Source organism: Chiloscyllium plagiosum, chromosome 11 (genome assembly GCF_004010195.1).
Source record: "Chiloscyllium plagiosum isolate BGI_BamShark_2017 chromosome 11, ASM401019v2, whole genome shotgun sequence".
Taxonomy (NCBI): Eukaryota; Metazoa; Chordata; class Chondrichthyes; order Orectolobiformes; family Hemiscylliidae; genus Chiloscyllium; species Chiloscyllium plagiosum.
The window spans coordinates 27,099,251-27,112,245 of NC_057720.1; the positions used below are offsets into that span (position 1 = coordinate 27,099,251).

The window sequence follows — 12,995 nt, forward strand, 5'->3', positions numbered from 1 at the left end:
GGCCAGGAAACACCAACAACTGGTATGTCCTAGAACTGACAGAAAAGGTAAACATCTGAAAGACTCGTAAAATGGGTCATAAGTGTAGATGCCATATTTCTTTTCAAAATAAGCTTCTTAAGGAACGATGTGATAATAACAGGTTTTCAAGAGCATTTGAGTGGTCAGAAACCCAGAGGTGTCGAGGGAGAAAGATTAGTAATGCAAACTTTCACAGAAAAACAATTATATTGTTAAAAAATTATTAAATATGTTGCATAGTCTAGATTATGTATGAAAACAAACACTTCACAGTCATTTTATGTCAAAAGCCTACATAAATAAATTTGCAATATTATGGAGAGCTTAAGACACTGGTTAAGGAGAGCTGTCAATAAAAATGAAAAATGTAAACAAAATGTCAGAGAGAAAATATGAAATTTTGAAGAATTATTAAAAAATGTTATGACTGTTCTTGTAAATGATTTTTTAAAAATACTTGCTTGGCCAAACAACCAGGATTCTAAAGTTTAATGGTTGATTGAACTGAAAATTTTGCATTCTGTCTGCTAACAGCCTAACAAATGAGTGAGAAGACAAATGCACCTTAACCAGTCAACTGGCAGGTAATTCACAAACTCGGGTAATCAGCTGACACTTAACAACATTATACAACAGAAAGGAGTGATTCAAGGGAAATTAAGAACCAAGATTTTTTCAATTGCCTTTCAAATTGGGGCAATAAATTGAATAAAAAGCTGGGGATAGGACCTCACTAAAATTGAAATTGCCTCTTCCATTCCCCCTTAAGGCTCATCTCAATTACTGTAATTAATTGGAAATAAATTGACACGGAAATCCTAAATATATATCTGATCCCAAACCTCATGCCCCACCCCCCAGACAGCCACCCACACTCCCCTGTGCAAGTGGAAGTATGTACAACACACGAGGCAGATGAACCACTGAAAATACCATTTTGCATGTTGCATCTGTTTCTTTACTTGTGTTCAATCTCAGTTGGCGCAGTGAGAGGAGTCAAATCTTCAACTGCAAACTTCAATTCATTCTCCAAGAGGTACAGTTGTGGATTAGGAACAGTACATTCCCAAACAGTTCCCTCATTTCTTATATCTTGAAGACGAGATGAGATAGTTATGGAAGAGGTGGGATGAGATAGAGAGGTATCACAAATCTTGTTTCTCTTCTATATGTAAACAAACACCCAACTGAGTTTACAGGCCAAAAAGCCTTACTTAGATTACTCTTTATGTCACTGCTCTCAGTAAGTTACTGGGAAGGTATGCTAGCTGTTACTCCATATTCCACAGTCCACTATTAACAAAAAAAGATCGTCAATCTGAACCAAAATCAACAGTGTCTCAAATGTATTTGCAAATGGATCTTTCCAAGCATTATTTAGTGACCTTTGTCACATTAATGAGACAGTGAAGATCATTGATGTTCTCTTTAGGTAGATCACTTTATTTGACTAGTTCTACTGCAAGTTCGGTTGAATTCTACTTCTTCTTTATCTTCTAGCTTCTTGCAGTTTTTTTTGGGATCACCACAATGCTGCTTGTTTACCTTCTCTTGTTATCTGTCAAGTTTCTACTTCCAACCCACAGCATTTACATCTCTCATCATCTTATCATCGGTCTTACACCTTCTTATTCTCTTTTTTTCAGGCAATCCACCCCATTTCCATCACTTGCTTCATCACATTACTTCTCTTTCCCTGCAACAAATGACTGTACTATTTTCAATCTCTTCTTGACTAGCTTCCTCACTGCTCCCACACTCTTCACTGACCCTTTGATATGCTAATTCCTGGTTTTGAATTTCTCATTTCTCCGTACATGCATCTCAAAACCCAATCTCATTAGTATCTAGACAGTGTGAAATTTTGCAAACAGGCAAACGGGAAAGAAATTTTAAAAATGAAAGAAAGAGAAAGATGTATTTATATTGTGCCTTCATAAGCTCAGAACACTCAAAACACTTTACAGCCAATTAAATAATTTTCTTGCTCGTCTTTCTTGTAATGTAAGGAAACACAGTAGCCAATTTGTGCACTGCTAGGTGCCAAAGCAGCAATTAAATAAATTATCATAACATTTGTTTTAGGTGTTGCTTTAGGGATAAATACTGGCAGGAAAAGAAGAGAACTCACTTACTGTTCATTGAATAGTGTGCAATCACATCTCTTATATTCAACTGAGGAAACAAAACGGCCTCAGTTTAGCACCTCTTTTGAAAGACGGACCTCCAATAACACAGCACTCTTTCAGTGGAGTGTCTGTCTAGACTATAAATCAAAATCTTAGCCTGAACCCACAGTCTCTGGCTCCAGCGAGTGTGCTAACATTGATGCAGCACTGATGCTATAAGTAATGGGGCACTCAACATCACCTCTGAGAAAAGGAATATCATTCAATTCAAATGCAACTAGTTTTTATGTCAGTGACTTTTTGTGTCAGTCACTACACATTAACGCTTGCAATTTAGGAAACCATTGTGACATTTTCAACATATGTCAAGTTCATGAATAGGAAAGGTTTGGAGGAATTTGAGTCAGGAGCAGGCAAGTGGGACTAGTTTAGTTTGGGATTATGAGCATCTGATCAGCAGGAAAGTCAACATTTCGGGCAAAAGTACTTCACCAGGAATGACGGCAGGGAGCCTCCAGGGTCCCATTTATCTCTCCACCCGAGAAGCTCCCTGCCTTCATGCCTGATGAAGGGATTTTGTCTCATACATCGATTTTCCTGCTCCTCAGATGCTGCCTGACCTGCTGTGCTTTTCCAGCACCACTCTCATCTAGACTCTAATCTCCAGCATCTGCAGTCCTCACTTTTGCCTCGTTTGGGACTATGTTTGGCATGGACTGATTGGACCAAGGGCCTGTTTCTATGCTGTATGATCTCTCTGACTTTATAACCCCAGTAATTTAAACCTACCTAATTTAAACCTACTGGTCTGGTGTCATGACCTCCGCCATCAGTTCTAGGAGAAGAAGACATCCTGACTCTGTATCACCACCTCCAGCAGGACCTCCAGGTCCCTGCCTCCCTGTCTCCCCGTCTGGGGCAAACGGAAGGAAATGTACAGGGCAGCTCTGGCCTAACATTGCTTGTTTATTAACTATTCTGCCTTTCAGCATCTTCCACACACTGATCCTACACTGAGCCCCAGTTATATCTACCCAGTCAAGTAATTAATCAATAAACCCAATCAGCTGCTCAACAATTTATTATATTAACAGATTCCTCTCTCCACTTTAACGAAAACATTTGAAGATATACAAACAATTACTGAAAAAGGACAAATGAAGTTAAAAAAAATAATTGTTTCTATATTGTTATTACTTTATAATACAACTGAACAGTAACCTTTTTTTCATTTTCAATGCAATACAATCAACTTTCATATTCCTGTTCCTTTTCCTTTAAATCGAAACAAAAATAGCATGCTTAATCACAAAGCTGATTTTTTTCATGTTCTTAAAAAACACCTAATACAACCAAGCATCACTGTTTGATGATCTTCAATAATGATTTTAGCAAGTACTATTAGTTGTGATCCAATTCAAAACTGGTGACTTCTGTGAATTCACTTTATTTTGGAAATCACTTTTGTTCTTACATTGCCTTTATGTTGGCAACATCAATCCTCAACCTTTACTCAGCAGTTCCCTTTGTCAATTTTTTATTGTCCCAAAGAGAAGAGTTATCCACATAATATGCCATGGGCAAATATTTCTCATATTTCCGTTTAGATAGGATTTCTTTTAGATTATTGGATAAATACACTCCTATATTTATAGCTTTAACTGGTGGCAAAGTTTCAGCAACAAAGGTAGTTTTAACAATGCTTTTTATTTTCTTGGCTTTCCAGCCCAATGTACAATATCGATTCTTCTTTCCTATAAGAATATGCTAAACCCTGCCATTCACAAAAAGTCATCATGTGAAACATCACTAAAAATATTACTTTGATATCTCCAGGTCACCCAAGGCTGGAAACTTGACTGTGCATTTGTATGAAATTAATTTCTTTAATGGGTTTTTTTTCTCAAGTCTTCGTCAATATTGGTATGGTTCTTCATAATAATCAGTCCCCAATACCTCATCTCTATTCTAGTGCACAACAGTTTAACTGTCCAATCAAACTTCTTAACTGATCTGTTTCTTTCCTGAATGCAAATTTGTATTTCTGGGAGGACCAAGCTCAAGTTATCAGGCTGTGATTAACAGTTCCAAACAATGCTATTGACTGGAATCATTTCTGACTTATTCTGCTTCATGCTACATGTTCAAGGACCCTATTTGTTTAATGACCCATAGCCTGGCTTAAATTCTCTTTTTCTTTTATCTATCCTGTATTACTCAAATTACAGAAAATCATTGTGGGCATCACAAACTACCTGTAAGTACCTCTTTGAGATCTTGGTAAAACATTGCTAGGTCTGCTTTAAGCTGAATGCAACCTACATTAGTCAAAACAAACCTGAGAAATCCCATGTTTTTTCTGCATTATAAAGAAACTTCTTAGGAAACATCACAGGATGAGGGCTTCTCTGGCTAAGCCAGCATTTATTGTCCATTCCGAATTGCCCAGAGGGCAGTTAAGTGTCAACCACATTGCTATGGCTCCGGAGTCACATGTCGACCAGACCAGGTAAGCACAGCAGTTTCCTTCCTTAAAGGACATTAGTGAATCTGATGGCTTTTTTTCTGACAATCCACAATGAATTCATGGCTATCATTAGATTCTTAATTCCAGGATTTTAATGAATTTAAATTCCACCATTTGCCTTGGAAGAATTCAAGCCTGGGTCCCCAGAATACGACCTGGGTCTCTGAATTAACAGTTTGGAGATTAATACCACTAGACCATTCCTCTCCTTGCTTAATTTCCATAGGTTCCCTTGGTATTGATTTCTCCTGGTGATTTCAAATATACTTCACTCTGAAACTTTTCCACCTGGAAAAATGAAACTTTTATAACATTTGACTTACATTCCTATGTGTGTGTTGCTAAGAGAGTTGAGAAGATCTTCAATATGCACATTCTCCCCATGTCTACGTGGGTTTCCTCCGGGTGCTCCCTCAGGGTGCTCCAGTTTCCTCCCACAATCCAAAGATGTGCAGATTTAGGTGAATTGGCCATGCTAAATTGCCCACAGTGTTCAGGGATGTGTAGGCTAGGTGCATTAATTGGGGGTAAATATAGGATAATAGGGTAAGGGAATGGGTCTGGGTGGGTTACTCTTTGGAGGGCCAATGTGGACTTGTTGAGTCGAAGGGCCTGTTTCCACACTGTAGGGATTCTACGATTCAAGATCACTTTTCCTGCGATGGAGAGTCCAGCATCTTGATCACCAAGGGCTTTTGTTGAGGGGAAGTGTCAGTTTCATTGAGTTTTTTGGAGGGTTTATCACTGCACGACTTAGCAAGATTTAACACCAAATATTAGCAATCTTGGCTCGATAACTATTACCCTATTCCTACGGCATCACTCTTGCCCAATTATTGGCACATCTTACCACAAGCCACTGCCAGAACAACTTGTCGCTGCCAGGATATCCTGGACCAAAACAAACACAAAAATTGTCAGAAAATCTCAGCAGCATCTGAGGAGAGAAATCACAGTTAATGCTTTGGGTCCAGTGACCCTTCTTCAGAATGGATATCCTGGAACTTGACCAGCATCTCTGGCACTGACACAATAAAAATATTGTGCACCTAGACAAGCAATGTTAGGCCAGAGCTGCCCTGTACATTTCCTTCCGTTTGCCCCAGACAGGGAGACAGGGAGGCAGGGACCTGGAGGTCCTGCTGGAAGTGGTGATACAGAGACAGGATGTCCTCTTCTCCTAGAACTGACGGCGGAGGTCATGACACCAGACCATGCCAGCAGCCTGGTCCAAAGTTCCCACACCAGTCATTGCACTCTCAGCTATCTGAAGGAGTGCCCAACAATGTAAGAAGGTCAATGATATTCTCCACTTTGCCAATGTCAGTGCCACTATTTTCTGTCCAAAGCCTCACACTCATTCTATGTCTGCTACCTAGCCTACCTCTCACCAATGTTCACGCTTTACCACTCTCACTATTCTCTGCAACATATTAGAGTCATAGATATGTACAACACAGAAACAGACCCTTTGGTCCAACCTGTCCATGCCAACCAGATATCCCAAACCAATCTAGTCCCACCTGCCAGCACCCGGCCCATATCCCTCCAAACCCTTCCTATTCAAATACCCATCCAGATGCCTTTTAAATGTTGCAATTGTACTAATCTCCACCACTTCCTCTGGCAGCTCATTCCATACAGATATCACCCTCTGCATGAAAAAGTTGCCCCTTAGGTCTCCTTTATATCTTACCGCTCTCACCCTAAACCTATACTCTCTAGTTCTAGACTCCCCCACCCCAGGGAAAAGACTATGTCTATTTATCCTATCCATGCCCCTCATGATTTTATAAACCTCTATAAGGTCACCCCTCAGCCTCCAACGCTCCGGGAAAACAGCCCCAGCCTGTTTAGCCTCTCCCTATACCTCAAATCCTCCAACCCTGGCAATATTTTTGTAAATCTTTTCTGAACCCTTTCAAGTTTCAATCTTTCCAACAGGAAGGTGACCAGAACTGCACACAATGTTCCAACTGTGGCCTAACCAATGTCCTGTACAGCTGCAACATGACCTCTCACCTCCTATACTCAATACTCTGACCAATAAAGGCCTTCATCATTTAAAATTAGAGCACATAAGTATTCCAGTGTGGTATAACCAAGACTCTAAAGATAAACATACTGTATTCACAGGGTATGAGTGTAACAGTACACCTTATTTAAAAGTCAAACTCCTGACTATTAGCCAGAAACTCCAACCCTCATACTTGCTACCTGCTCACTTCTGGAGTCAACCTCACCTTCCTTTTGGTGGCAGCAGTTGTCAGGAGCAGTTTTCAATATGATAACTAAGATCATGAGATGTTGGGACAGAATGGATTTCAACTTCTTAAAAACATTACTTGTGTAAAAGTCAAGCTGTTTGGCATTTTGATAAAGAAAACTGTCAAGTAAACCTGGCCCTTAACCGCTTTCACTCACTGGAACTTCTGACTTGCTTACTCAGGACATCTTAACATCTGCACCAAAAGTGGCAGCACTTCCATCTCCTTTAATACCTGCCTCTCTCTTTTATTCTAGAAGCTTATAAGGAATATAGACCCAAGCCCATTCTACTTACGGTTTCCACGGAGGTGAATGTCTCTGAGCTGGCAGAGGATGCAGATGAACGCCTTGCCAGTGCATTCTCTGACGTTTCACAGGCTGCCTACCCAGAGGGGCCTTACCACAAAGGAACTCAGATTGATTACTCTTCCTCATTGAGGATTCCTGTGTATTACCAGTACTCCCAGAACAGAAGAGAAAGGACTAATTGGTGAAAATTGAGAGAAGATAAAGAGTAATGTCTTGTAATTAGTGAGCATCTGACAGGAGCAGGGCACGCTTCAGTCCTGTTTGTGGCTCCTAACACCACAAAACTACAAGCAAATTAATAAAAAACAAGAGTAGGCCATTCAGTCCTTCAAGCCTGCTCTGTTATTCAATTGGTGATCTGATTTTAACTTAAAGTTTACAGTCCTGCATATCTTTGCAAATCTTTCATCTGCTTGGCAATTGTCCTAGTGTTCTCCAGCCAACTTGACAACCTTTCCTCAAATGGTGGGAAGAGCTTGCTGTCCAGCATCGTCCCTCCCACTCCAATAACGGTGGTATTGGCCCACTCCACTATGAGCTATCGGGAAAAATTGAGTGTGATGAGAAGATGAGTTTGTGGGCATGCACCCAGCGATGAGGTGTGCTCATTGACTGCGAAAAGAGGTGCAGAGGACAGAAAGGTTAGTAGTTTGAGAGGATGAGGTGAGTGAATGTATACTATGCTTGTGATGCTGAGGTTTGTATACCTATGAGGTCTTGTAAGATGCGTTTTCAGTGGCAGAGTAAGACTAAGCAATGGCCCTGGGAGTATGAGATGCAAAGTCAAGATGGTTGTCTTTACCCCTGCAGAGCACAGAAGATAATTGACTTTCCTTCTAGTGTTGTTTGCTGTCCTATTTATGGGGTCAAACAGCAATGGCCTGTGCTGCTGCCGTACCCAGACTAGGTGGGTGTAATATAACAGGAAGACATCGTGCCAATACCATTCTCTGTTTTTCTTTTGATAAGGACGTAACCTGTCTCCATATATCAACTTTATCTTCCATTGATCAAAGGTACAGTGTCGCAAAACATTGATGAGCCAGGTTTAAGCTATTCTTCTCAAAGATAACTCAAATTGTAATTTTCTGATTGATAAGGAATCTTAGTTTCTAATCTTGACGTTTGGCCAACTAGCCTCACCTGCCAAGGTAAGACTGGATCCATGCCAGTCAGTGAGATAGAAACCAAGGCATCTTGCTTTGCTGACAAAGCTTAGTAACTACTCAGTCTTACAGCTCCCTCCACACAACAGTCCCACTGATTTTAGCACCCACTAACCTGCTGTATTACATGGCGGCCAGCTCAAAGGTGGTTGGGAAGGCAATAGGCAGGACCCCAGGCCTACATGAAATAACCTCCTGCCAAAAATATGTTCAGCTGAGGTCATAAAATTAAAATTAATGAGCCCCATGGCAATCCAAGAAGTGTGCTAGATAGAGCACACTCTAGACATTACAAATTTGAATTTCAAGTGCCTGTATAAATCAGATGGAATCAACATCCAGAATCATTGTAATGTGTATCACAGAAAATTATGGTGAAGGGAATCTTGCTGCTTTATTGAACTGAAAGGATGATGGTGAGGGCTATGAGGAAGACGTCCATCTCCAATGTAAGAATAATACACTGAAGGAAAGAAAACAAAACAGCCCTCAGCTAGCAGCCAGAGGAACAATTGTATCGAACAGTATCTTCAATAAACAACAGCTGCTGCTTTTAAAAACTGGTCACGTTATCTGGCCACTCTTCCTTAGGATCCTTTCAAAACCCCCTAATTGTCAATGATAGCTTTCATAAAATGGAAGTCTACAATTCTCTTGTCATCATCCACCTCCAACAATTTGCAAGTGTACACAGAACTGAACTTTGATCTCTTTGAGAATACTTTATTTACTTTCTAAGACAACAAGCACTACAATGTGCTGAAAAATTAATGTATCTTATCTGCAAATAATTCTTATCGCCTTTAGGGTCAGATAGCTCATTGGATACATGACTAGCATAGAAACACAAAACGTTGGAGAAACTGAGCAGGTCTGGCAGCATCTGTGGGGAGACGAATAATGCTAACATTTCAAATCTAAAGACTTTGCTTCAGAAATGAAGGGGTCAGGAAAACGATATCTTTTTTATGCCATTGACAAAGTGGGAAGTGGAATGACTGAAACAAATGCTGAAGGTGCCCAGAGCAAAACACGAGGTGAGTAGTAAAGGAGAGATTGGGATGTAAATGGATGTGACTGGCACGTTTGAAGAGGAGAAACTGTATCAGTTCTGCCAAGGATAAAGCCAACAAGACATAAACAAAATGTTGGTGCGGTATGTTGGTTGGTAATCAAACAGGAAACCAATGTTCATGGTCTGAAGCTGTCAAATCCAGTGTTGAGTTTGTAAAGCTGTAAAGTGCCTAAGTGGAGTATGAGGTGCTGTTCCTCCAGCTTGAGTTGAGATTTGCTGGGACACTGGTGCAGAGCTAGTGTAGAAATGTTAGCATGACAGCAAGCTGCTGTATCGAAACAGCGAGTAGAATCATAGAGTCACAGTGATATACAGCACGGAAACAGACCCTTCGGTCCAACTTGTCCATGCCAACCAGATATCCCAACCCAATCTTGTCCCACCTTCCAGCACCGACCCATATCTCTCCAAACCCTTCCTATTCATATACCTATCCAAATGCCTTTTAAGTGTTGCAATTGTACCAGCCTCTACCACTTCCTCTGGCAGCTCATTCCACACAAGCACCACCCTCTGCATGAAAAGATTGCTCTTTAGGTCTCTTTTATATCTTTCCCATGTCACCCTAAACCTACGTCCTCTAGTTCTGGACTCCGCCACCCCAGGGAAAGGACCTTGTCTATTTATCCTATCCATGATTTTATAAACTTCTATAAGATCACCCCTCAGTCTCCGCTGCTCCAGGGAAAACAACACTAGCTTATTCAACCTCTTCCTATAGCTCAAACCCTCCAACCCTGGCAACATCCTTGTAAATCCTTTATGAACTCTTTCAAGTTTCACGACATCCTTCTGATAGGAAGGAGAGCAGAATTGCACACAATATTCCAAAAGTGGTCTAACCAATGTCCTGTACAGCTACGACATGACCTCCCAACTCCTGTACTCAATACTCTGACCAATAAAGGAAAGCATACCAAACGCCTTCTTCACGCTCCTATCTACCTGCGACTCAACTCTTAAGGAGCTATGAATCTGCACTCCAAGATCTCTTTGTTCAAGTAACTGGAAGGTTGAGGTCATTCCTATGGACGGAGTAGAGATATTTTACAAAATGCTCATCCAGTCTGCATTTAGTCTCATTGATGTAAAGGAAACTACATTGTGAGCAAGCAAATGCAGTAGACTAGACTGAGAGATGTATGAGTAAACCGCTGCTTCAAATACAAGGTGTGTTTCACATCTTGGATTTTGAGGAGGGAGGAGTTAAAAGGGCAAGTTTTACACCGACTGTGATTGGCATGGGAAGGTGCAATGGGGATTGAGGCTATGTTCGGAGTGAAAGATAAGGACCACAGTGTCACAGAAGGAGATTGCTGACAGTGAAGGGGAGAGAACGGTATGTTTGGTGATGGCATCCTGCTCGAGGTGGCAGAAATGGCAGAGGATAGTCCCTATTGGTAAGATAAATGAAATGCAGTGCAATGCCACCAAAGCAGATTAAATCCCTATATTGGTGCTGTGATTCATGGAGGCATGTATCCTCACCCAATCCCAAACTTGAGCAGTATTTACCGTCGGGCTGGACATAACCATTATCCCTACCAGGAATGACACTATTTAGGAAGTTTAGCATGCTTGCCTTCATTACTCAGACATCTGTGTATCGGAGTTGGGACGTCACGTTGTGGTTGTACAGGACCTTGGTGAGGCCTCTTATGAAATATTGTGTGCAGTTCTAGTTGCCCTGTGATAGGAAGGATATTAAAAAGTAGGAGCGGGTTCATAAAAGTTTTAACAGGCTGTTGCCGAGAATACAGGGCTCGAGATATAAAAGTAGACTGGAAAGGCTGGGATGTTTTCACTGGAGCATAAAAGATTAAGGAGTGACCTTATTGAGGTTTATAAAATCATGAGGGGCATAGATAGGGTGAATGACAAGGGTCTGTTCTCTAGGGCAACGGAGTTCTGAACTCGGCGGAATATTTTTAAGGTGAGAGGAGAAAAATTTCAAAGGACTTGAGGGGCAACATTTTTATGCAGAGAGTGGTTTGTATGTGGAATAAACTGTCAGAGGAAGTGATAGATGCAGGTAGTGATACAATGTTTAAAAGATATTTGGATAAATACATAAACAGGAAAGGTTTGGAGGGATATGGGCCAAGCCCAGGCAGGTGGTATTAGTTTAGATTGGGAACATTGTTAGCATGGATTGGTTGGACAAAAGGGTCTGTTCCCAAGCTCTATGACTCAATGACTTCTTATTATCTTAACACCATGGTTATTCTTTGCAGCATGTTACTTACTTGATCTAACTTCTAAATTATTGCTTTTACAAGACTTTTCCATTGTAAGGTTAGATTGAGTTGGTGAATAGCTGGAAATTTGCCAAAGTGAAGTATCCTGTCATTTGAGAAACGTTATGACACAACAATGCAAATCCTGACAATTAATAATCAGTCCCTATTGTAGTCAATGCAAATGAATGATCAAAATCAATCTAAATTTACAGTTAGCATTTCTGTTTATTTCAATTCAGTTCCATGGGAACTCAATTAAACATAAAGTGAGCCCAAGTTCAGATATTCATTTGCCAGTTCCTTCAAGACAGGCTAAGTGGACAGTCGGTGAAATGTATATTGGCCTGTGTTCTCATCTTGAGGAGAGGATTTTGACGATGTCACATTTGTCAAGCTAGTGTGAAAGTGTTGCATCATGCTTTTGATCGATAAAATCATCCGATCCTACCCAGGAGTAAAGAATGATTGGCAAGCTAATTAGTAAACCAAAAATCTGAATTCGAGCATTTTGAGCTTCAAGAAAACACCAGTGAATCATGCTACTTCAAATTCAGAGTTGCCTGTTTGTAAGCTCATTTAGCAAGCTGTATGCTTAAAAATAGTACCATTTCTGTTTATACCACTTTCCACATTCCTGTCTCGGATTGTGACTGTTGTCAGACAGTAGTTGACAAGTGTTAATTATAATGGATGCCCAGTTGTGTACTTCTGCCACAGGGACTAAACAAGCCAGTCCACAGCATTGAAATTCTGCTCCAAGAGTATTGTTGGTGTAAGGCATTTTCTGCAGCGTGTGCTGTACATATTTGTGAGGAGGGGTTCCTAGGTGTTCTACTGCCCGATAACAAATTGATACCACTTGGAACTCAGAAGTCGGGCTGGGATTTCCGGGATAGTGTTTTGAAATGTTAGATAAAGAACCTGCACTTCCTTACCTGAGGAAAAGAAGACTTTAGTGCTTTGTTGTTGCCACAATTCTTTAGGAAATTAAGTAAAAATCAAAGAAATTTCAAGGTTTTAGTTAGAGACCCTGGAGGTGCTATTAAGAGAGGCCCAGACAAAGAGAAGCATCAGTTTTAAATCTGAACACAGTCTTCTCCGCAAGCTGTAGTCAGGGCTGCCTAGGGCTAAGCAGATTAGTGCACTTTCTGCAGGGAAGAGGTCCCACCAGATGAACAAGAAATTTAACACCTTCAAGGAGTTTTGACAGGTGTTCTTATCGCTATACATGGCCTGAAGAACTGTATCAGATACAGGCTT

General features: G+C 40.7%; 1 long non-coding RNA gene across 1 annotated transcript; it reads left to right on the forward strand.

Annotated features, from left to right (window-relative positions):
- The first annotated feature begins 574 nt into the window (after nt 1-574).
- LOC122554752 lies at nt 575-7,577 on the forward strand. Its single transcript, XR_006313065.1, has 2 exons — nt 575-605; nt 7,201-7,577. It is a non-coding gene; the product is annotated as an uncharacterized LOC122554752 (long non-coding RNA).
- The last annotated feature ends 5,418 nt before the right edge of the window (nt 7,578-12,995 follow it).